The 26,312-nt window shown below is 36.1% G+C and overlaps 1 long non-coding RNA gene across 3 annotated transcripts in view; it reads left to right on the forward strand.

The window, feature by feature from the left end:
* The first annotated feature begins 4,187 nt into the window (after positions 1–4,187).
* The window catches only part of LOC129039324 (uncharacterized), an 82,609-nt gene continuing 60,484 nt past the window's right edge, over positions 4,188–26,312 (forward strand). For all 3 annotated transcript variants that reach the window (XR_010126790.1, XR_010126789.1, XR_008503309.2), the window contains exon 1: positions 4,188–4,391. This is a non-coding gene — a long non-coding RNA (uncharacterized LOC129039324). The remainder of the gene's footprint in view (positions 4,392–26,312) is intronic.

Consider the following 26,312-nt stretch of genomic DNA (forward strand, 5'->3'; position numbering starts at 1 on the left):
GACTTCCTATTGTATTCCTTTGCTCTACCAGCCTTTTTCTATACTAATACCATACTGTGTTAATTATTTTTCCCTCATTACTCTATTACAAAAAGGCATTGGCTACATTTCAGCTTTTTTTCCTTAGATAATCAATTGTTAGGTTCTAAAAAGAAATGGAATTTTGTTTGGTATTGCATTGGACTTTTAGTTAATTTGCAGACAATCAATATTAAACCTTTCTTAACACTATATACATAGGATATATCCTTTTGTAAAAGAGCCAAATAATACTAAGATTGGCCCCTTTTTAAAAAAAGTTCTAGTTCTTTTATCAGATCTGAGATGTATATACACACATAACATATACATAGATATGTATATATATACTCATACACATCTTTCTTTACACTTTACTACTGATCTGATATATTCTTATTTTTAACTTCCTTTTGTAAAAACTTGAATGATGAATGGTATGTATTTTCCTTTAATGTCCCTATTTTGAGATCTATCCATGTTCATAGAAGTAGACCCTCTTCATTCTTTTTGTTACAAGGGATTTCATTGCATAGATATATTTTATTTATCTAATGATTTCCCTTTTGATGGATCCTTAGAGAATTACTATTTTGCAGCATTACAACATCATCATGAAACTCTTGATACATACTTGTTTTGGTTCACATTTCTCTAAAACCTACCGAAAGCAAATTGCTTGGTTTAAAGATATACACATTTAAAATTTAAAGCTATTGTCAAATTATCCTCCAGAAAATCAGTATCAATTTATATTCCTAAGAGGCAATCACAGACATTTTCCTATCTCCCTACAAACTCATAAAGTTTATCATTAAAATTTATTCCCATTTGGAGCAAAAAAAAAAAAAAATCTCCTGATTGTTTTATTTGTATTTTAATAGTTCCAGGATGGTTGAACAGCTTTACTTATTCATTTGGCCATTTGTATTTCCATGTCTGTGAAAAGCCAGTTTATAAGCTTTGCTCATTTTTCTATTTTTGTCATTGTTTTAGTTTTTTCTTACTGATTTGATCCAGATGATCTGTTCACAATGCAGTTTAAATGTTAATATTTTGTCTGTAATACATACAATTAAAATATTTTTCTGCATGCTGTCAATTGTCTTTTAACTTGGTATGTGCCCTTGTTTGTATGGCTATATTTTGAAGTTTTAGGGTTGATACAGTTAAATTGACCACTCTTTTCTTTTTTAATATTTATCTTATTTTTATTGCTTTTTAATATATCTTAGGCAAGAAGGCTTCCCTACATTATAGTTATAAATATATTTACTTCATTCTCTTTTAGTAGTTTTATATTCTTTAATTTTACATAAAGTTCTTTGACATTTAAAATTTTTTTGTGTACGCGTTAAGGCTACTATATAACTTTATTTTTCAACATTTGTCTTACAGCGTGTGTGAATTATTTGATCATATTTTTCACTCATTTTTCTTTTGGCAAATGAAGGCTATATTCCCCCCAAATGTTGTTGGAATAGCTAGTTCCATCCTTTTTCTCATTGAACTAAAATATCCTCTTTATCATATATCAAACTATCTTTTTGTCATGGCTACATTTGTATATATCCTGTTCTGAATTTATTTGGCTACTTCTGTGTTGATATCATACTACTTTCATTACCATGGATTTAAAAAAATTTTTTTTAAATCTCTACTTTTCTTACATATTTCATTTTTACATGAAGTTGAGAATCAACCTGTCAAGTATCATCTATAATCTTATTGGGGATGCATTCAATTTATACATTAATTTTGAGGTAATTTACATCATTATAATAGTGAGGAGTTTTACCATGATATACACATGCAGAACATGATTATCTCCATTTATTCATGTCTTTTTGTGTATAAGTCATTAATGTCTTATAGTTCTTGTTTTTTCATATTAGTTTTACCCCATTCACGCTACACTTATTTCTAGACCATTTAAATTGTTTTTAATAACGTGAATGGGAATTTTCCAGATAGTGGCTCAAATAACCAATTATTGCTGATATAAAAAGACAAATGATGATAGTTACACATATTTATTTTAAACATTAATAACTTTCTAAAATAAACTTTTTATTTGATTCTTATGAATTTCCTTGATGTATAATCATGTCTAGATATGAATGTACAACTTTTCTTTCCAGTATGTATGTACATGTGTTCTTCTTTTATTACTTTTTGTTTTATCCACAATCTCCTGAATAATGTTGAATAGCAGTTTTGATAATATACGTCCCTGTCTTTTTCCTGTTAATGAGATTGACTTTAATATTTCATTTTTAATGTGGTGTTTTTCTGTTGATGGCCAATTAAGAATTCTTATTATACTATACAAAGGTACAAATTATGTGTGTTTTAGTACAAACATGACATGTGGATATATCAAAGTCCGGAATAAAGAACTGAACACAATGTATTGGAAAGACATCAGATCTTGGAATAACCAGGTTGGAATCCTGGCTCTATCACCTAACTAGCAGTTTGACATTGAGAATGATACATAACTTCTTTGAATCTCTTTCTGCATCTGAAATAGGAAGATAATAACACATGCAAGAGATGATATGTGTCATGGGCTCTAAAATGTCTGCTGCGGTATAGACTCAATAAATCTAGATTGCCCTCTGAGATCCCAGAGGACTTAAGCAACAGAAAGTCAAGTAAAAATAGCAAGAAACCGTTGTACTCTTCCTGTCTTCTTGCTCTTAGTTGAGAGCACAGGATCTGTTAGCAAAATGTAGTTCAGATGGTGCATTTAATTTTGCTAAAATGACACTTAGGGAATTTTTAAAGCTGGATCCACAATATAACTAAATCAATGATATAGCAAATGAGTGATTCCATTAAGCTTGAAATTTTCTCAACTTACAGGTAAATCAAAAAGAAAAAAAAAATCTTTCTTCCATAGTTTTATAAAGTTAATTAGCTCCATATATCCATGAATAGGGAAACAATCTCATTACACTAAGTGTTTTTATTTTAAGGGCCAAATAGCTTCATCTAGATTTGAGAAGTCATTCAGAAGTGTTCAAAACCAATATAAAGGTCACTTTATTTTGAAGTGTGGCTTCTTAGTGATGTAAGAGTCAAGTTTCTACTAAATTAATAAAAAGAATTAAAATAGAAACAGATGAACCCATTATGAAGTGTTTTATACATCTTTGGATTTTGATAACTTAGAAAAGCAGAAGTCAATCACCACCACTTGGACACATTTCTTCAACTTAGCTCCAGTCAGAGCTTATGACTAAAATGATTTTGAATTGTTCTGCATAGTTTTTCAAATTTGGAGAGATCTCACTCTATCATTAAGAATTTGGCTGGCAAATATCTATATGCCTACCCTGTCAATTGTTATTAGGTATAACAGTCTATGATATTGTGAGTCTGTGGCTTTTAGAGAGATGTTCATTTCATATATGTCTTAGTTTTAATGTATAAAGCATGAAACAAGTGAAATATGCTTTAATCAAGTAGATTGTGAGTCCTTTTGTAGCAGGGAGCATGCTTTCTGTGACTTGTACCTCCATAAAATTAAGGGAAGAGTTCAGAATGCAGTATGTGCTTCCATAAATATTTTAGTGGTGATTAGTGAATATAATATTCAAGTGATTTAGGGGTTTTGTATGGCAAACTTTATAATGTATAATTTCAAAGACTGTTTTTCCAATTAGGGGCTGTGTTTATTGATGATAGGGATGTAAATTACTTATATCTGTAAGAGCAACGTAGTGCATTTAGTGGGCACTCAATAAATGCTAGTTGAGTAAATGAATTAAAAATAATTTGAAAGTTATTTTAAAAAGTTTATTAAGTGAACTTCAACTAAATACAAAATAGGGTAAAAGTATAAAGAAATATAAGCTTAAAAATAAATATTCTCTTTATAAGAAGCTATATTAGTCAACAAACTCTCTTGGGGAAGGGAATGTACTTCCTTCTTGTTAGAAAACGGTTTGTATGAAAATGAATAGCACCTGTAATGGTTAATTGTCTTGCTTTAAAATCTCAGACGGCGGAGGGAATGCCCCCGGGTAAGTCCAGTCAATTTATATCCTATAAGCTTGATGGCCTGCTCCCTCAGTGGTGGGGACATTCTCTTTTGTTCTCTAAATGTACAATGAGACACATTGATCTAGAAGCACTGAGATTTAGTGCCAGTGTCAGCATTGAAAGCTGAGGCCAGCAATAAATATCAATATATGGAAAGCCAAGCATGCTTAAAACAGTGTGGTAGGCCCGGAGGAAAGGGCAAACACTGAGAATATGAGAAGAAAAGGAGCAAAGTCCCCAAAGGAGAAAGAAGTGTCTTTATTTTCTACATTTCCTATGAAAGGCTAATTTTGCTGCTTTCAAGCAATTCAAAATGATTATAGGTGAGTTACTGCTGCAAAGATGCTTCTCTGTGTGTGTGTGTGTGTGTGTCTGTGTATACACACTAGCAAGATCTCTTGCTTTTCAAGAGGAAAGATATTTTTATATTCATTTAATCATTTAATCTGAGACTTCTGATTCTCTTAATTTGTCATCCAAAGGGGGTGTGTCCAATTTTTCTCCGTGTGTCCCCAGACACAGAAGGCTGAGGGAGAGTGATGCAGGCAAGGGCTGCTGACTGATTTCCCCCACCCGCCTTCCTCTGAGCCTGGCCTGGTGTGTGTCTGCTGTTTATACCTGCTGAAGTGCTTTCTGTGTTTGAGTTGGCGCTGCCAGCTTACACGTTAAAGCCCCAAGCTGTTCATGAGGTCTGTCCCAGAGCTTTGAAACCTATGAGCTGGCGGCTGGGGCGAGAAATGTCTCTCTCAGTTTTTGGGTGAACTCCATGTTTTTTCCAGGAGGTTAGATCACTGTCCACAATCCAGGCTTGCTAGACAGAATGTAACAGTTACTGTTTGAGACATCCTGAACTTTTAAAGGCAAAAGGCAGAGAGGGGGGGGAGAGGAAAAAGCCCAGGGTCAATTTAACAGCTGGAAAGGAACATTTTTATATCTGGTCAACAAAGATTTTTACTGAAATGGAAAGCTTTATCATCAAGCAAGGAAAAAATACCACTTCTTATTATGACAAGGGGGTATATTGTTACAAACTTCCCAATTCCATTCTAAGTCATGTTTGAGACCAGACCAGATTCATCAGTGGTTGTGGCAGAAGTATTAGGTGTGATATAATTTTTGTAAAAATTTACCTGGCCATCTCCCTGCTCCTTTCATCAGTCCGTAAAGATTTGTAGAAGACTCGTCTTTTTCACAAATGGCAAAATTCTGAAAACTGACACCTACTTGTTCCCTGCCCACAGCTCTTGGATCTTTCATGTTGCCCTTTTTGTCGTATTAGGAATATTAGTATCTGTTTTTTTGGTTGTTGTTGTTGTGGTTGTTGTTTTTGAGACGGATTCTCACTTTGTCGCCAGGCTAGAGTGCAGTGACGCAATCTCAGCTCACTGCAACCTCCGCCTCCCAGGTTCAAGTGATTCTCCTGCCTCAGCCTCCCAAGTAGCTGGGACTACAGGTGTGCACCACCACACCCAGCTAATTTTTGTGTTTTTAGTAGAGATGGGGTTTCATCATATTGGCCAGCATGGTCTTGATCTCTTGACCTAGTGATCTGCCCGCGTCTGCCTTCCGAAGTGCTGGGTTTACAGGCATGAGCCACCGTGCCTGGCTTATTATCTGTTTTTGTTGTTGTTGTTTGTTTGTTTGTTTGCCTAAGATTTCTCTCCTTCATCTCTTTCAATGAAAAGTCTTAGTTCATGGGGAGAATTCTGTTGTTATATGAGCTGAGTATGGCAGGAATTCTATATTTTGCTTCTGTCCCTGTGTGTGTATGAATGAACTAGAGACATGTAAAATATCTCATACCTGAAAAAAATTGACAGAGATGTCAACTACTTATATCTGTAAGAGTAGAAAAATTACTAAAAAAATTTTAGTAAATTATTTAAAAGTTTTATGCCAAAGGGCAGTAATACGTCCAAGCAAAACAGTAGACACATTGAAGAATAAAGTTTAAAGCTGGATATGATCGAATTCCAAGTTCATGGCAACTTTGTTTACAGGAAAACATAATAGAGCCCTTGTCACATTCTCCCCTCTGCCACCTCCAAACAAGTACAAAGTCTATATTCTTATAAATATGTTAAGAATTTCATCTGTAATGTTTGTTTATGAAGACCATAAAAATGCTTTTGAATGAAGTAAGTCCCAGTCTTATTTTGCCAAGCCAAGGGAAAGTATCCTTTCTTTTGGTCTTCCACCTAGAGAATTGCTAGTGAGGCATGAACAGTCTCTTCTTGACTCTTTAAGGTAGTATATTTATACTGGGGCAAAACTCAGCGGTCTTCCATATCATAGTGACAGCCTCTTTCTACCTCCCTCTCCATGCGTCTTTCTAATTCACATTGCTTGCCTGACAAAGCTGAAGAATGTCTAAATTGAACATTTAATTTAACCTTGTCTAGAAGCAATGCCATTAGAGACAGACCTATGTTCTATCAACTCTGATGTGATTATAGCTGTCCCAATGTATGAGATGGCTTTGTTTGCCATTCAGGAGGCTTACTGATGCAATGTGTATTCCCTGGACCTCTTCATGAAAAAAAAAATGTTTATACCTGTGGGCATGTCCAGATGGCAGTGAAAGACTCCCATTCATGAGAACAGCTCTCAGCAATTCATGGTTGCCAAAGTATGCAGCGAAGGCATGCCCTCTGCCACTCCATGGCCTTATAAGGAAACAGTTTCTAAGGTGACAGACTAGCACCCTTGAGGCCAGAGACCCTAGTGTTTTAGATTGGGGGGATGTGGGGAGGGCAGGGGGACAACATGAAATAATACTGAGAAAAGCAGTTTTTGTCATTTTTCTGGCAATTTAAAAAGGGGAAAGAGTGGGAGTGGGGAAAGGAGAAGGGGTTCAGAGTTTTCCGCTTTAGGTCTCAAAGAAATTTAATTCAGATCTGCTCTGTGCATTGTGAGCATTATGCCCTTTTCATGGGTTAATTTCAAGGACATAGGAGATTAAATTAGGTCCAAGGCATGACCAAAGGGACAGGCTCTGGGCTCCCAGGCTGTGATTGTCAGGTGGTAAATAGGCAGGCACTCCGATTCTCTTGGAATCTGTGGCATTCTTGGGATTGCTTTTTCTGTATTATATCCCCTTAACGCTATCGCTGGAATGGTAAAATGTCACTTGAACAAGTGTTCTCTAGGAGGTATTGCCGACCCTAACAATCTTGATGGGAAGGATTTTCTCATTGGACCACCTCCAAATGTAGAAAAATCTCAGGTGACAGCTTCTAGCGTCCAGCTGTAGTGTAGATTATAAACTCAGTAGGCAATGCTGAAAGATACTATGTCTTTCACAGAATTTGGCACATTGTTACTGCTTCATACCCAATACGTTAAGGGTAGGGAGAAAGCTTTTTGTGTGGATGCAGAAAATAGCTTTAAAAATTAGAGAGGTCCTCAAGTTAAAAAGGGAGAATTGTTTCTGATAACCAAGTTTGCATTTGCTTAATCTTGGTGTTATTGGAGAAAAAGAAGGGTTTCTACACGTCACACTAGGATTCTGAAAGATGAAAGCATAATAGCTTGCTTTTGCTAGCTTTCATCATGTTAATGTTGTTTGGGTATTATTGAAATGGCAAGGGGCCTGGCATACATGTTATTTTCCAAACCTAAATAGACTTTCATGAAGCTATCTGGTTGTATTGGCATAACGTGAAACCGATTCTTAACACCAAATGGTAAGCAAAGTAGGGTAGACTAACAAAGAGTCAGTTTGGGTTAGAAGAACTTCCCCTTGTTCAAGTTTATTCTCTTTAGTTCAGCACTTTTTTGGATATTTAACAGACAAGGATAGAAGTGAATAGACTGGCTCTTTGATGCTCCCTGATATGGCACAGCAGAGGGCCAGTGGTGGGGGGTAGTCAATCCAGCCACCACAGAAACTCACTAAGTCACAGGGGCCATGAAACTGCATGGAGTTAATGCAGTCTCCTACCATTTGTAACTAACAGGCTGGGACAAAGGCCCCTTAGCACACACAGAAACTACACTGTGTAAGGGATTATTTGCTGTATCCCAATTAACATACTACAGTGGTCTCCTCGCTGCCATCTAGCTGCAGTAGGCCTGGCCCTGTCCCGCTGTAGCGACATTATAGTAACCACAAGAGGCCCTGGAAACTATCAGTCATTTCTTTTGTTGAAATGCTATTAATTCCCTGGAAACTTATATTAGGTAGAGGGAGGGGTGAGCCAAATGGAAGCCTTCATGAGGCCTCAAACAAAAAGGGCCATAGAGATATCTTCTAAGAGCCTGATCACGAATACCTGTATCAAAATGGAGGAAGAGGACTCAAGGGAACCTCATAAGATTCACTTAATAGTTTACCTTTAAGCTGGTGAATTTTAAGGCACCCAGAAAAAAGAATTAACTGTTCCTTTCTTAATATTTCCAGAAGAAAATACTACATGTAATCTCCCAAGTGCCAATTCCATGTTTCAGCCCCTAAAGATGTCTTGTGTCAAATTTACATCCTAGCTTTTTCAATCAGACTACTTCCTTTTACTATTTATTAGTTGTGCATAAAGAGAACAGTCTATCATTCCACTCAACACAAATTTGAACAACATCCTAAAATTTCCTCTCAAAGGAATTAACAAGAGTCCCTAAATTCTGCACAGATTGTAGTTCATAAGGATATTTGGAAATTTGCAACCTAGTTAGAAATAATATGTTACTTTTGGTGGGAATGTAAATTAGTTCAACCATTGTGCAAGACAGTGTGGAGATTCCTCAAAGATCCGGAACCAGAACCACCATTTGACCCAGCAATCTTTTCAATGGATATATAACAAGGGAATATAAATCATTCTATTACAAAGATACATGCAAGCGTATGTTCATTGCAGCATTATTTACAATAGCAAAGACATGGAATCAACCTAAATGCCCATCAATGATAGACCGGTTAAAGAAAATGAGGTACATATACACCATGGAATACTATGCAGCCATAAAAAAGAAAGAGATCATGTCCATTGCAGGGACATGGATGGAGCTGGAAGCCATTATTATCAGCAAACTAACACAGGAACAGAAAACCAAACACTGCGTGTTCTCACTTATAAGCGAGAACTGAACAATGAGAACACATGGATACAGGGAGGGGAAAAACACACACTGGGGCCTGTCATGGGGTGGGGTGAAAGGAGGGAGAGCATTGGGAAAAATAGCTAATGCATGTTGGGCTTAATACCTAGGTGATGGGTTGATAAGGGGAGCAAACCACCATGGCACATGTTTACCTATGTAACAAACCTGCACATCCTGCACATCTACCCCAGAACTTAAAATTAAAATTAAAAATAGGAAATAATGTTATATAATAATAATAGTAATAACATTTGCTGCATGCCTACTGTGCCAAGTATTGTTCTAAGTGCTTAATGTGTATTAATTTACTTGTTCCTCTTTAATAACCATATTAGGTAGGTATCATCATTCTCAGATTATTAAACACTGAGTCATAAGAAGATTAAATAAATTTTCCAAGGTCACACTGATAGCAAATAGGAGAGTCAAGAATTAAGCTGAACCTGGCTTCAGAGTGTATCCAGGTGTTCCGCCAAGTGAAAAATGAAGTTTTAAAATAAGATCCTCAATCTCATGCAGAAGGGCCTTTCAAGTACATCATTCTCCTGAAATGGAATATTCTACTAATAGAATCACAAAACTTATCATGATGTTTAGGACAATTTGTGTGTGTGTGAAAATGTTCTCATAAGATTTCCTCAGTCTTATTCTGAGTTTTTTGTTCATTTTGCTTTTGTTTTCATTTTTGCTTTAGAACTGTGTGAGACAAAACAGACATAAAAAAGTTTCTTCGATAGTCCCCCTCATCTCTGTTTTGGTTGTTTTTGCTTTTGTTATGTAGGTCCTTAAGGGGAGACAGGGTTGCATCTTGCTGAGGTAGTGGGTGCATGCGGAACTGGGATGGAGAAGTAGACTGATGTGTAGATGTTGCTTTTCATGAGCAAGGCAGGCGGGGAGAGAAAGGACTGGCCTGAGCACAGCAGGGAAGGTCCGATGGCAACGCTGGAGAAGAGGCAGCATGGGGAGCAGGGAAGGGTCAAGAAATAATTCACTGAGCTCACACTTCTTCCCTCTTTGCATGTCTTCATTTTATGCCACCATTAGACATGTCACATGGACTCAACCCAGAGAGAGAGAGAGAGATGAGGGTATGACGGAAGCTACAGGTGCAGGGCACTCCCTGTAGGCCTGGAGAGAATTGTGGAAGGAACGGGTTGGGATGCAGAGAAAAGCATTGAGGACTATTTTAGTGGGGGAAGGGGACTGACTGTATCCAGCTGAATGGGTGGTTTTACTTCAGCTTTTAGGGAGATGGCATTTGGCAACGAGAATCCAAACCCCGCTTACCAAGAAACAGCTTTGGTAGAACCCACAAACTTTAATGTTTCACAAATACTATTTTACATAGAGTGCCCCCCCAAAGAGGTAGAGAACTTAAGATTAATCCAGGGTATTATTAACAAGGGCTTGACAACGGGGTCTGTGTAGAAAGGTTAAAGCAAGTATAGCTAGAGAAAGACGGCTGGATGGCCTCAGAGTCCTGTTTACATTCAGGGAAATACCTTACTAAACAGGTAAGACTTATGGCATCATTCTATTCCAGAGAAAAGACAGTTTGCATAACTGTGATGGTGATTGCTTGAGAATTCTCTTCTGCCTGAGGAAAATGAGTGTTTTCTGCTTTCTCAGCCTTGGGGAATTTATGGAGTTCCTTTCTGGCTTCAACATTGAACATTGCCAGGAATAAAAAATCATAATTACTCTTGCACCAACCTAATATTTCATAGTTTCTGAGTATGTCTAGGGGCCAGGCTAGCTTTGAACTCCAAAAGGGGATGAAGCCAGAGTGTGCTGAGGAGAGAAATCAGTAGCCTCTCTCCACTAGGACTCTGAGGGACATTTTCCCTAACTCTGTAAATCCACATTAGAATTATAACAGAAAAAAGAAAAGAAACTTGTGGTGAAAAACATGGGAGACATATATTCTGCATTGACCACCTCAGCTTTCTTCAATGACTGGAAAGAACAATGCCAAAGAGGGTATTGATTAATAAAAAGAAAAATGAGAGATTTAAACTCTTTGCCAACAGTTATAGGATAAAACAAGAATCTCAATTACATAGACTTTCCTAGGATCTCAGATAGGAGGCTTCATTCATTTTATAGTTAGATTCAAAATGAAATGGCTTAGCAGATTATTGTGTTTACATTGGCTGTAAGATCTATCATTGATTTAAATATATTTTTGAGTGTGACAGTGAACACATTGATTTTAAGATAAATTCTGATTTCAAGACATTAAAATATAACAGTATTAAGGATGTGTGATTTTATGTAAAAGCCCATGTAATATTCTTCACCATTTCAGCTCAGTACTTTTCACCACTGAAGTTTTGGTTGGATCTGTCAAGAAAATAATTTAAAACGTTACTTAATTTTTATATTTCTCACATAATATTTTAAATAAAATTAGGATGCCAATGTAAAAGAATCGTGGAAAAGTCTCAATCTTTGTCTTCTAGGAAATATTTTCACCCACTGAATTCTAACAAAAATTATGAGTTTGTAATTTATGTAATTTGGTTTGGTCACGAGGGAATATTTTTATGGGATGCATGTTATGGAATAGAAAAAGAGCTGAGCTGGAAAGTAAATAGCCTGGATTTTAGCATGCTCTCTGCTGTGCCTGTGATATTGGGAAAGTCAGATTGAAGTGCCCTGGGTATTTTCAAAGCTACAGGAGCCTCAAAATTTATCATGAGCCATACTACATTTATTCTACTTGTTTTCACATAATAAGTAAAAACTGAACAGAGAGTGCCTTTTCAGATTACTTACAGTTATTATGGGATTATTCAATATAAAAAGAATTATCCAACATAAACTCATTTGCTTTATCTAAACAAAAGCTCCCTTTTAGGTAGTGGTTAAAGGCAAGGACATGTAGATAGGAACATGCAAAAGTCCATTAGTTGCCTTGCTGTGTAGATGTGGGTGTTCTTGGTCTCTCTCCTGCCTACACCATCATGGGGGCTGAATCCTGTGAAAAGGCTTCCTTCAAAGTGAGATGCAGAACCTTGTGCCAGGAACTTGATCTTCCAGCTACAGGAGGATGGCGGCACATTATGTTCCTTGCAGCGGGGAGCAGCGTAGTCACTAACGATGAAAGCTCAGAGTTTTCATACCCTGTAGCAAGCTTGTCCAAACCACTTTATTTTGTTGTTATTGCTGTTCTGTTTTGTATTATTTTAGACTTTTAGCAGCCCGAAGCCATGGATTTTAGTTTCTGTCTTCAGTGATAAGCGGAAGAGAGAGATGAGGAAGGGGCTTTACTGGCCCAACCAGAGACAGAAACTAAGAACCCATGACTGTATTCTCTCTCTTGGACAACCCTGCTAGGAAAACTCCTTTTTTGTGATTGCTTCCCTTAGGGGTTTTCGGTTCACATCCTTGCTGTGATTGACTACAGGCAAATTATCATACTATGTTGATTCCAGAGATGATTCATGTGAATTCTGCTTCAACCACTCTCATTCATATAGTGAAAAACTTAACAGATAAAACAAGTTAGTTGGTCCTAATATGTTGATGCTAAGAGGTCATTGGACTTAGGCAGCCCTTTTATATTCGTGCTGTGTTTAGAACTGGGACTTAAGTCATGATTCATACATTCAAAAGGAAAATGAAGGTCTGTACTGGGGTTGCTCTATGATCTAAATAAATAAATTAGTATCTCTGATTTTTCTCTCTGGTCCAAATACATATCATGAAAAATATTCCTAATATCTGCAATCCAGAAATCTGAATAGATAACAATATGTTCCTTAGCTGACTGAAGGGTACCGGAAGATTCCCTTTCATTCAGAATATAATTGCCTGGAAGTTAAGTTTTAGAAATTCATTTTGACTAAGTCAGAAAACAACAGATGCTGGCGAGGCTGTGGAGAAAAGGGAACGCTGATACACTGTTGATGGGAATGTAAATTAGTTCAGCCACTGTGGAAAGCAAGAGATTTCTCAAAGAACTTAGAACTACCAATCAACCCAGCAATCCCATTACTGGGTATATATCCAAAAGAAAATAAATAATTCTACCAAAAAGACACATGCACTTGTATGTTCATTTCAGCATTATCACAATAGCAAAGACAGGGAATCAACCTAGGTGCCCATCAATGGTGGATTAGATAAAGAAAATGTGGTATATATACACAATGGAATACTGTGCATCCATAAAGAGGATGAAATCATGTCCTTTGCAGCAACATGGCTGCAGCTGGAGGTTGTTATCCTAAGTGAATTAATGCAGGAACAGAAGACCAAATACCACCCGTTCTCATTTATAAGTGGGAGCTAAACATTGGGCATTCGTGGACATAAAGATGGCAACAATAGACATTGGAGACTAATAGCAGGGGAGAGAGGGAGGCAAAGGATGACTAACTATTGGGTTATTGGGTATTATGCTCACTACCTAGGTGATGGAACCATTTGCATTGCAAACCTCAGCTTCACACAATACATCTATGTAACAAACCTGTACCTGTACCCTTGAATCTAAAATAAAAGTAGGAATTATTTTTAAAAAGAAATTAATTTCGACTAAGGCTTAAGGGAAAGGGGACTACAGGGACATAATTACGAGGCATTAAAATCAAACTATGTCCTCCCCATTTCTGTCTATAACTGTGCTATGTGCTAATCATGAGTATCAGCATAAAATACAGTCTTTTAAAAAAACATATCTTTTGAATGTGAGTTTATTTAGAAAAAATCTCATAGGATTTTCCCCAAAGTTGTATCAAAATCTAAGACTGCATAAACGCATGGGGAATGCTTGAAATCAAAGCTCATTTTTATCTTAATTACTGAAAATGGGTCATTTCCAATCTGAGACGGCTGGCGACCTGGGTATAGAGTAGCGATGTAGTCCTGTTTCAATACCATTGATAATAAAAACTGTTAGTACATTTCTGTAATTTTGCTCAGTTAGTTTATATTATATTCATTGGCCCAAATAAAAAAGAACATAAAAATCTGGGAAAATAAGTCCTAGGTCCCATTCTATACATAGGAAAAATTTCTCTTTGGCTTTAGAGAAGTTATCATTAATGAAGTCATATCATATTGTGTGGAATGTGATAAAACAAATTTTAATACTTTTCCTTTGATCTCTGCATTACTAAGGATCAGGCACTAGAATAAGTACACTGACATTAAGCAATGTAGGTATTTGTAAGAAATGGATTGTGTTTGAGATTTCACATGCTAATAATATATTTTCCCATTGAATTCTCAGGTGTCCCATTCTCAGTGTGGACTGCCAAATGAAGATGTATATATTTTTTTGACAATGATTCTATGGACTTCTCTCTCTACTTTGACAGTCACATAGACAGACATTCCTTTTTTTTCCTCATTTTCATTCTGAAGGCATTGGTGTATAATGCTTTTTGGCTTCAGTGCTTTTCTGTTACACTTAAAAGTAAGGTGCAAGAGCTATCAAATTTTGACCAAGAGATTCTTTATTTATTCCCACAGGTTTAAGACCTCCTTGAGAGGTCTATGTGACTTGAAAAACATAAAAATGAAATGCAGCCAGGCGCGGTGGCTCAGGCCTGTAATCCCAGCACTTTGGGAGGCTGGGGTGAGCAGATCACTTGAGGTCAGGAGTTCAAGACCAGCCTGGCCAGCATGGTGAAAACTCCATCTCTACTAAAAATACAATAATTAGTAGGGCTCACGTTTGTAATTCCAGCTAGTCAGGAGACTGAGGCAAGAGAATCACTTGAACTCGGGAGATGGAGGTTGCAGTGAGCTGAGAGCGCAACACTGCACTCCAGCCTGGGTGGCAGAGTGCGACTCTGTCTCAAAAAAAAAAACGTGAAATGCTTTATACAGTCCTACTCCACTTATGGTCTTCTCTAAAAGTAGAGACAGTATTCCTTTTCCATTATTATTTTTTAGGTTTTTAAATGAGACTCACGCCCACTGTATTATGAATAACAATCAATTACTAGTACCAAGGTGGCATTTTTTTGCCATTATTTTGAATTATTACTTTAAATAGATATAAGTAGACACTTTCATAATAAAAATAGGTTAATTTGTGTTGATTAGCAAAACTGTTTTGCAAATTCCTTAAGAAATTGACCTCTTTCTTTAGTTTTTGGGAAATCCAAAACTATTTCCCTTCCATCCGATTTGAGAGCTTATCCAAATGGAAAATATTTTCTCCTCAGTAAGGTCATATCTACTATGAAGCCAGTACTTTAACATGTAGGAAAAAAACACATTGTATTTAATGTTGAGTCTATTTCACAAGTCTACAGTTTTGCTGGTATTTCATCCCAGGAGGAAGAACTTAAGATAAACAGATACAGTTTATTGCATACAAGATGAATTTATGAAAAAGACTACAGTAAAATCTGGCTGTCCAAAAGGAGTGAGACTTCCAAATGCAAAAAAAGATTTGAGCAATTAAGTTTCTGAAGTCCTACTTCTGTTCTGTAAAGTAGGTTCTAATGTCCAAGGACCCATGTAATCTTTGGTTAAACATAAAAAACTCTCCAATTTCTTGACAATTAAAATAATGTATTGTAGAAAAGCCTTTACAAAAACTTATTAGGGAGTCTGTTATGCTCATCAATAACATACACGCAGAGGCTGTGTCTAATGCCTGATAATGAACAATGGAATGAAAATAGGTTGCTTCCAAATAGCTAACATATTTGTTTTTGTCCCCTTGTTCTTCATCAATTTTGCTATCATTTAAAATTTTTAATTGTGGTAAATATACATAACGTCATAAAATATACCATTTTAACCATTTTAAGTGTACAGTTCAGTGGCATTAAGTACACTCACATTGATGTACAAGGCCCCAGTTTCTCCACATCCATACTAACACTTGTTTTCTGTTTTTAGCCATCCTAATGGATGTAAAATCATATTTAATTGTGGTTTTGATTTGCATTTCCAAAATTTCATTAGCATTAAGTACATTCACATTGATATGTAACCGTCACCACTACCTATGTCTAGAACTTTTTCATCATCTCAAACTGAAATTCTGTACCCACTGAACAATGACTCCCCAGTTCCCCCTCCCCTCAGTTCCTAATAACCACTGTTCTACTTTCTGTCTCTGTGTATTTGACTATTCTGGGTATCTCAAAAAGCTGAAAACATAACAATATTTATCCTTTTGTGTCTGGCTTATTTCACTTATTTAAATAAGACACAAGTCTCATTTAAAAATTCAAAAAAAAAATACAATAATAAAGGAATACTCTCTCTACTATTACAGAAGCCCGTACGTGAAGTAGGGTTATATAAAACATTTCACTTTCATGTATTTCAGGGCACATGTCTTTAAGGTTCATCCATATTGTAACATGTATTAGAATTTCATTCTCCTCAAGGGCCGAATAATATTTCATTGTAGGTATAGATCACATTTTGTTTATTCACTTATCCACTGATGGGCATTTGGGTTGTTTCCACCTTTTAGCTACTGTGAATAATGCTGCTATGAACATTGGTGCACAAATATCTGCTTGAGTTGCTGCTTACTGTTCTTTTGTGTATATACCCAGAAATTGAATTGCTGTATCAAATGGTAATTCTATTTTTTTTGAAAAGGAGCCTTTCTTGCTCTGTCACTAGGCTGGAATGCAGTGGCACAATCTCAGCTCACTGCAACCTCCACCTCTGGGGTTCAAGCGATCCTCCTGCCTCAGCCTCCCGGGTAGCTGGGACTACAGGTGTGTGCCACCATGCCCAGCTAATTTTTTGTATTTTTAGTAGAGGTAGGGTTTCACCATGTTGGCCAGGATGGTCTCAATCTCTCAACCTCGTGATCCACCTGCCTCAGCCTCCCACAGTGCTGGGATTATAGGCGCGAGCCACTGTGTCCGGCCTCAAATGGTAATTCTATGTTGAATTTTTTCAGACCCACCATACTGTTTTCCACAGAGGCTGCACCATTTTACATTCCCACCTGCAATATACCTGGGCTCTAATTTCTCCACATCCACACCAACGCTTGTTTTCTGTTTCTTTTTTATAATAGCCATCCTAATGGCTATAAAGTGGCATCTCATTCTGGTTTTGATTTGCATTTTCCTAATATTTATTAACGTTGAGCATCCTTTCATATGCTTAATGGCTATATGTGTATCTTCAGAGAAATGCCTTTTTGAGTCCTTTGCTCATTTTTGAGTTGTGTCATTTCTTTTGTTGTTGACTGCTATCATTTTTTCATATTAGATCATGAGTCAATTATCAAAATAGATAATTAATTTTTTATGTAATAATAAGGCTTATTTCCCAAAGCCAACTTCAGAGTAAAGACAAATGTGTCAAGTCTAGTCCCTTTGGTCAGAAAGTGAATCATGTATCTAATTTGAAAAAAGTTCAGTGCAATTATAGGCTTTATTCTAAGTATTGTGGAATCGTCATTAATACTAGTTTTCATAAAACCTTACTTTTTGGCATTGAAAGGCCATAATAAAGTTCTCTAAACTCTGAAAGTCAAGGGTCTTAATACTAAGAAAAGTCCTTGGAATAGGTGAACATTTGATTTGATAATGGATATGGTTTGAAAGTATGTTTCAGGAATGATGTCATAGTATTCCTCTTCATTGCAGTCAAAAAAATAAGAAAATTCACAACTGAAGTTTTTTGAATAGTGAAACATAATGAAATCTGTGCTTGAGGTAAAAAGTCAAGCAGGAGAGAGAAGGATAGATTGATAATAATTATTATTAACATAGCATCCCAACATCAAAACCTACACGTTATGTCCATATCTTTAGGTAGTAATGTAAATACCTGCTACAAAAAAAGAGATTTTATATATATATATATGGATGTGTATGCAGTTTTATGAGATGGATCATGAAAATGGATGACCACATCTAATAGTGGTATATGTATTAAAGTTATATATGCTGTTTATTTTGTGACATTTATCTGGTGATTAATAGGATAAACAAAAGAGTGGTGGATTAATATTAATACACATATCATTTCTATTCCATTATAATTAAGTTCTGTTATACTCCACTAAAATAGCTGATATTTTCCTTGTTGACACCTATTATAGTTTGAATATGAATATTCATGTGGGCTCAAACTCTCCCTATAATATGTAAACTCTGTGAGGTCAGGGACCCTGTCTGTCCTGTTCACTTCTGAATCTGTAATTCCTGGCATGCAGCTGGTTTTCCAATATATACTTGTTGAATTAATGAGAGAAAATAAGTTAAGGAAAGGTTGCAAAGGCAAATTCACGTCACGAGGAGAACCAGGCAATTGAATCTAAATTCATATTCTTAAAAATAAAAATCTAACTTTTTGACCCATAGTAAATAACACAGCAGTCAAACAAAAGGGGTTGCTAGGTAAGATTGTGGTTTGGTTATTTGTTCTCAGTGTACTCCTTTAATTGGTTCATGCAACATTTCCTGTAGGAAAAAATATTTTTTGATGTTTCTAGATAATAACCTGTGATGTTCAAGTTTATTGGTGAAAATAGCCACATTTGAAATGGGTCAAGTTCAGCACACTTGTATTATCAAGATTTCCCTTCCCTACTTCCTAGAGTTCCATTTCATCACTCTTTAGGGTCAGACTGAGAAGAACCAACTCATATTAGTGGGCTCTTCTCATGGGGATTCTGGCCAGCCCAGAAGAAAATACTTCTGGACCCTTCCAGACCAATTTAGACAACTTGGGAGGCCCAGATAAACGTCTTCATTTGAATTTTTGTCTCCACTGCTTCTCAAGTATGGCTTGCCTGATCTTTACTCATCTAATCCAAAATAATAATTTTGCCCTTTTAAGGACATTGCAGGGCATAATATAATATTATCTCTGTAGTAATTTTTAGTTATTATTTAACTATAGTTCATATAACTATGTAGTTATATTGAAATATTATTATTGTTTGTGACAAGGTCATTAGGCCATTATCATGAAGTCTGAATTATAATATTTTTAAATGAGATGGCATTGAAATAAACTCATATGATAACTGCAACAAATAGCAGAACTACTTGAATGATGTGAAATGGAAATCTTGTAATTAACATGTCAATTATTTATGAGAAAATGAACATTTAAAAATGATTTATAATAATTCAAGGTAATTTGCTCTTAGACAAAACACTTTTAATAAACATTCGTTCATCACCTATTCAGTTCAGAACTAGGTACCATATGGTTCAGTACCATACTAGGTTCAGAACTAAATACCATATGGGGACACAAAAAAGAATAATGATGGTTCTGTTTTCTGTATTAGTAAGAGAAGCAAGAACATACACATTCCTTTGATTGAAGGATCATGATGTGTAATAATCTGTGAAGCACCTATTTGAATGGCAGATTGATGTGTGTGGGAGCCACTTTGTTGAAGAGTTGTATACACTATACATCTTATTAAAAACTTTGGGTGAAAAATGTTTCTTTAGGTTACTTTAGGGAAAGACAATCTATGACTGTCAATGAAAATGACATTTTGGAGGAAAATATTTGTGAAACTTGGGATTTGTGAGCTTTTGTTTACATGAGTTATGCATATCTACATTTACCATATTAAAGACTGAACCTGAACAAAAGTTTAATGTTTATGTTAATCTATATAAGAATAAACTTGGCCAGGCGTGGAGGCTCAGGCCTGTAATCCCAACACTTTGGGAGGCCGAAGTGGGCGGATCACCTGAGGTTGGGAGTTCGAGACCAGCCTGACCAACATGGAGAAACACTGTCTCTACTAAATACACAAAATTAGCTGGGCACGGTGGCACATGCCTATAATCCCTGCTACTTGGGAGGCTGAGGCAGGAGAATCGCTTGAACCCGGGAGGTGAAGGTTGCGGTGAGCTGAGATCACACCATTGCACTCCAGCCTGGGCAACAAGAGCGAAACTCCATCTAAAAAAAAAAAAATTAAACTCATTACAATGTAAATATAATATATAACCCTTTATAGAAATAACTATATTTTCAAAAACAAAAAATAAGTGAGAAAGTGGGATTGTTTTATATTCTGAAAATATTTTAATGCCTAGTTTAAGGGGAGGCAGTAGTATTCTATCTGCTTCTGCAATAAGTTTTTTGTAGTATTGCACATCGTAGAGGCAAATAAACCCTTAGTAGAATTATGAAAATAGTTTTGACCTCACAGAGCCCCTGAAAGAGACTTAGGGACCCCAAAGATCCCTGGATGTCAGTTTAAGAGACATCCCTCTCTACACCCAAGTGTCTACTGAGCAAGTAACTATCATACAAAGCAGGTTGTGATGATAGCCCGAAACAACTACAAACAATAAGTAAAAGAAGAAAATAACAATTTAATGAGTATAATCTAAAATGAAACAAAACAAAAAACAACCAAAGCTGTAGTAGACTGGAGGATGAAGAAATGTAAAATTTTCTACTTCTGTGTACTTTTTATTTGTAATAGGAATGATAATAAGAGGAACAATACAGGATTGTTGTGAGACTCGGATGAGGTAACAGATGTTAAGTATTTAGTACGCTGCCTGGCATACAGTAGGAGCCAAATTAATGTTCAGAATTACTGTTGTTATGTTCCTCCAAAAGAAGTGGAGGGGGTGCACCTAGGGTAGGGAGATCAATTTGGGAAAGAAGTGAAAGGCAAGTGTGGAGGGTCTTTCAGGACAGATCAGGTGGTTTGAACTTTATTGCTCATGGAATAGAAAAACCATTGAAATTTGTGGGGAGAAAGTGGCTGAATTAGATTTGAGTTCACAGTAAGACTGGAATCATCTACCTGTGCCATTGCTTCCTCATTCATGCGCCCAGCTAGTTCTTTCTTTCCAGGTGGGAAGGAGAGAAACTTGAAGCCACTTTCCCTATTCCCAATCAGATGAAGTTAAAATTAGCACTGTTATTTCTGTTTGGCTTCTGGGCAGACTGCAGGCCATCACTGGATAACTTTGTTATTGACACTTGTAGCCTCACTTGGTGGTACCGTCATGTCTGGGTCCCCATAGACCAACTCCTGTGATTAGCTGGTTGACAGATTTAAAAACTCTTGTCCAGTGATCCAGGGGCTGGAGGGTAATTTTTAAGTGAAGTGGGGTTTGACAAGGACAAGGACAAAAAGAGCTTCTGAAAAAAATAAATAATTTGCATTCAGGATGTATAAAAAAAATCCCCCCCCCCGGTAGGATGAGAAGTTTGTTATAGCAAAGCTTTATTGCAGATCTTTTAGCCAGACCCCAAATAGCAATCTGCCTTGACCGTAATTCCTGAATTTGTTTACTTGTGCATTGCTTTTTATTCCTTGTGGTCAGCTTTTAGCCTTTGAAACTCAGTGGTATGTGAATAGCTTTAATACTTAGGGGCTTTTGATATATATATATATATGATATATATGATACATATATATGATATATATGAGATACATATATATGATATATATATGATACATATATATGATATATATGATACATATCATATATATAATGATATATACGATATCATCATATATATAACATGATATATATCATATATATCATAATTTAACTTTATTTTGAAAGCCTCCCAATTGCCTAAGGATTTGCATCCTTAGTACCTCAAAGGGCTATTGTGAAGATAAAGTTAGATAATATATGTAGAAGTGTGTTCAATTTTTATATAGGAAGAGGTAGTTTATATGTATATGTGTGTGTGTATTTCATCTGTGTCTAACAGTTGTGGACCTCAAAGAAAAGCTAATTCTACACAACAAGATTTTCAATTGGTTTAGAGGCTCAAGCTGAATCTGAATTCTGTGGAAAAAACTGAGAAGCCAACTTGGCTCTTTTCACATGGTGACAGGTTATAGTTGAAAGAAGTGTAGCAATGGCTATGGACAGGAATGTTTTAATGTCTTTGCCAAGAAGGGAGGAAAGAAAAAGAAAGAAAGAAAGAGAAAAGAAGAAAGAAAGAGAAAGAAAAGAAAGAAAGAAAGAAAGAGAAAGAAAGAAAAGAAAGAAAGGAAGGAAGGAAGGAAGGAAGAAAGGAAGAAAAAAAGAAAGAAAAAGAACGAGAGGGAGAGAGAGAGAGAAGGGGAGGGAGTGAGGGAGGGAGGAAGGAAGGAAGGAAATTTTCTTCATAAATAATTTTTCTTTCTCTCAATAAATGAAGGTTCTGAAACTCTGGAGGTTTTTGTTTCAGCAATGGCAGTACAGTGCTCTTGAAAGAAGTCTTCAGCAGTACTGCGAAGAATGTGCTAAAAGCCATGTTTCAGATACATAAATGGGGAAGGAATTCTATAACTGAGGCAGCTTTTAAGACACAGCTGCAGCTCTCATATTGCTGTATGTATAGTTAAGGCTTATTAGTACTAGCTTGAGAATGCAATGAGAAAGGCAATTAAGGCAAGAGGATATAAATTATTCTAGTTACATGTAGAATTTTGTACCCAGTTATATTAGTTTGATGCAAATGTAATTGCAGTTTTTGCCATTACTTTCAACTTACTTTAACCTACTTAGTTACATCTACTTACAAAAAATATTACTTTCATCTTTCTACTTTTCATCTACTTTCATCTTACTTTTAACCTACTTAGCTACATCCACTTACAAAAAATATTCTATCGATACTTTTTGATTCTCTTTTTAAATTGACTCCTATTATTCTTCACTGGTTATAATAGTGACATGTCTTCATTATAACTTTGTAAAGTACATAAAATATAAAGAAAAAAATGAAAATTAAAAATTTCTTACCAAGCAGGGAAAATAACTTTGACCTCTATATGTATTTCCTTCTAATTTTTTTCTACTTGTATGTATTTTGCTTCTTAGCAAAATCGGGATAATGCCATACATATATTTTTATATCATGATTCCTCTCCCTCCCCAACTATAATGTAAGCATATTCTCACATTATTAGTGTTTGGAAGCAGTTTAATGACTATATCATGTGCCATGATATGGACAGATGCATGAGGTGGTATGTGTAGGGGTTAAGACTGGAATATGGAGTGACACAGCCTGGGTTTGCATACCAGCTCTGCTGCTCGCCAGCTGGGTGCCTTTGGGCAAGTTACTTAACCTTTCCTTACTGTCGTTTCCTCAGCTCTAAAATGAGATTGAAAATAAGGTTTATAAGGTTGTAAGGATTAAGTGGGTTAATATGTGTGGTCATTTTTAAAAACATTTAGCACAGTGCCTGGCACAAAGTAAGCAACGGCCGTTATTACCATGATTAATATGATGTTAAATAGACTATTTCTGATTTTTCTTATTAAAAAATAAACCATGATGAAAATTTTTATATTTGTCTTTTTTCCATCTGAATATTTCCTTAGGATAGTTTTCTTAGAAGCAGAATTAGAGAAAGATTGCAAGATTTGACCTTCCTGCTCCCAACTTATAAGTTTGTCTATTTCACCACACTGTTGACAGTACTAAGAATTTTTATTTAAAACATTTTATACTAGGCTATATGTTTGAATTTAAATTTGTATTTCTTTGACTATGATTTTAGAATTTTTTAAAAAATATATTTTGTTATACATTTTTCCCCTGTAAGTTGTCCATTCCCTTTCTTTCTCTTGTTTGTAGAAATTATTGATATATTAATATTTCAACTTGAAATCTGTCATATTTTTGGCAACTGTTTTCCCCAAATTTTTGATTTTAAATTTTGGAGGAGGAGGATGCTTTTTGTGATCCATGTATTATTTTTTAAGGACAAATTTACCATCTTTTTATCTTTGTATTTTTTCTATAGCTTTTATGCTTAGTAAGTCTGAAACCACGGTATCTCCTTATCCACATTTTCCTCTAGGCTTTTTTGAACATTAAACTTTTTAGCCAATCTGGAATGTATATCGTATATTGACTATAATTTGAAGTAAGGACTAATGTTGTGTATCCTTCAAATAGCTAACCATTTTCACAGAACTATCTATTTAGTAACCCTTCCTTTCCGTATAAATGTAGTCTTCTCTGTGATATATTAAATATATTAAAATGTTCTAGTTGTTATTTCTGAACTATGTATTATGTTCTGTTTCTGGCATGTTTATTTTTCTTTGGTACCATACTGTTTTAATATTGTAATTTCTGTAGTGCACTTTAATATCTGTGAGTACAAGTCAAGGTACTTCCCTTTATGTCAGAAACCACAGCTGTGAAGTCCCCAGACCTGTTCTCAACCTTCTTTCCCTATACCTTCCTCAACTGTATTTGCTGGGAAATAGAATTCCCTGTGTATGGTCATGTGCCCAAGTTCAGACTAATGAGCTCTGAGCAGAAGTCTGAGGAATTTCTGGAAAAGCTTTCTGGTACATCCTAGCTTGTTTTGTCGTGGATTGTAGTCTTCCGTAGGTGGAAGACTAAGAATCCTATTGTTATTCTTTTTTTCCTGATAGAGGGACAAGTATGAGGCTTTTAGGCACCATTTTAGGCATGTATTTCCCATATAATGTTTCTCAAGTGTTAGTAGGTATTTTGTGAAGAAATGAGTCCATGGCCATCTGGAAGTGGCATCCATTACCCTTGGAGGTACAGTTTGCACATGAGCTATGAAAGCATCTTATTACCAACATTTTAACATTATTTCATATGGTGTTTCCAAAACCCGTATGAGCATACGAAACCACTCTTTCCTTTTCTTTATTTGAGGAACACCTTATAAGGAAGTCTGCTGTAAGGATTGTAAACTATTTTATCTCACTGAATAAATGACTAGAAAGGTAGAATGTTTCCAATTGATTCAAGTTATCCTCTCAATAATTAGTCTTTAAGAATGAAATAACTAGCTAAGATTCAAACACATGAATGGAATGGCTTATATTGAGTTCTGTAAATATTTATCACACCATATTAGTTATTTCACATATATAGCAATTACAAACAATATATGAATAAAGCTACAGTTGGTTTCACATTTTGGCAACACTACTTAGACACTGCGCAAGCATCCATGCTCTCATTTTGTCTGGACCTCTTCTCTCTTTTACTCTGGTTTCCATCATGTTTCTCTATTCCTTGCCAGTCCGTACTGGATTAGTCATTATTGCCAAAGTGTCAGTCACGATTGTCACTATTTGGCAGTCACTGTGGTTAAATTCTTGGTCTGTATGTCTGCAACAGTCAAACTTCAGTTGAATAATTAATATTTATTTATGAACTGATATTATTAGTTGTTAAAATTTCTTTTCTCAGGTCGGGTATGGTGGCTCACGCCTGTAATCCCAGCACTTTGGGAGGCCGAGGCGGGCGGATCATGAGATCAGGGGATTGAGACCATCATGGACAACATGGTGAAACCATGTCTCTATTAAAAATACAAAAATTAGCTGGGCATGGTGGCATATGCCTGTAATCCCAGCTACTCAGGAGGCTGAGGCAGGAGAATAGCTTGAACCACGGAGTCAGAGGTTGCAGTGAGCTGAGATGGCGCCACTGTGCTCCAGCCTGGTGACAGAACGAGACGCCATCTCCAAAAAAAAAAAAAAAAAAAAAAATTATTTTCCCCGCTAATGGCAGTTGACTCTTGAAAAATGTGGGAGTTAGGGTCATTGACCCCCACACAGTCAAAAATCCATGTATAACTTTTGATGCCTCAAAACCATAAGTACATTAGTTGTTGACCAGAAGTCTTATTGGTAAATAGTTGATTAACATACGTTTTGTATATTATATGTATTTTATACTGTATTCTAACAATAAAGTAGGGTAGAGAATAGAAAATGTTATTAAGAAAATCATGAGGAGGAAATACATATACAGCTAATATAGTTTGGATATTTGTCCCTGCCCAAACCTCTTGTTGAATTATAATCCCCAATGCGGGAGGTGAGGCCTGGTGGGAGGTGTTTGGATCATGGGAATGGATCCCTCATGAATGGCTTGGGCCATCCCCTTGGTGATAAGAGAGCTCTTGCTCTGAGTTCACATGATCTCCAGCCCCTGTGCTCTCTCCTACTCCTGTTCTCACCATGTGAGATGTTTGCTCCCCCTTTGCCTTGCACCATGAGTAAAAGCTCCCTGAGGCCTCCCAAGAAGCTGAGCAGATGCCATGCCATGATTCCTGAACAGCCTGGAGAACTGTGAGCCAATTAAACCTCGTTTCTTTATAAATAACACAGCCTTAGATGTTTCTTTATAGCAATGCAAGAATTGCACTGTACTGTGTTTATTGATTCCTTAAGGTTACATTATCTGTT

The sequence above is a fragment of the Pongo pygmaeus genome, chromosome 5, assembly GCF_028885625.2.
Source record: "Pongo pygmaeus isolate AG05252 chromosome 5, NHGRI_mPonPyg2-v2.0_pri, whole genome shotgun sequence".
In the NCBI taxonomy this organism is placed as follows: Eukaryota; Metazoa; Chordata; class Mammalia; order Primates; family Hominidae; genus Pongo; species Pongo pygmaeus.